Source organism: Fukomys damarensis, unplaced genomic scaffold, assembly GCF_012274545.1.
Source record: "Fukomys damarensis isolate Sample0158 unplaced genomic scaffold, DMR_v1.0_HiC HiC_scaffold_20, whole genome shotgun sequence".
Classification (NCBI taxonomy): Eukaryota; Metazoa; Chordata; class Mammalia; order Rodentia; family Bathyergidae; genus Fukomys; species Fukomys damarensis.
In genome coordinates, this window is record NW_022900932.1 from 18,624,844 (window position 1) to 18,625,373 (window position 530).

Genomic DNA, 530 nt, shown 5'->3' on the forward strand with positions numbered 1-530 from the left:
CTACACAACAGACAGAAATGCAGCGCCGAGTTCAGGCTGATCTGGAACTCGCTTCGCAGGCCAGGCTGGTCTCGAACTCTCAAGAGATCTTCCTGCCTCGGCCTCCCCACTGCTGGGATGACAGACATCCGTCACCGTGCCTGGCTCTGTTTAACCATCTTGAATGATTCTCAGTAGGCACAAACATCAAGAGGTCCGTTGTCAAATAAGGAAGGGAGGGAGGGAGAGTGGAAGGGAGGAAGGGAGGGAGGGACATTTGCAGATTGGGTGGTTTAACGCAGAAGGGTTGCACAGAGCCTAGGCAAGGGGAAGAGCCAGACTGAGCCGGAGGCCTGCTCCTTTCTATCGTTCACTTCCGAGCCCTTGTCACCACGGGGTTTAACATTTTGTAGCCACCGTCTTATTTAATCCTTACAACACAATGGTATTTTCATCATCTTCATTGCCAGATAAGTTATCTGCGAGGCTCAGAGAGGCGAAGCAACTTCCCCAAGGACGCACAGCTCAGCGCTTGTTCCAGCAGGCAGGGC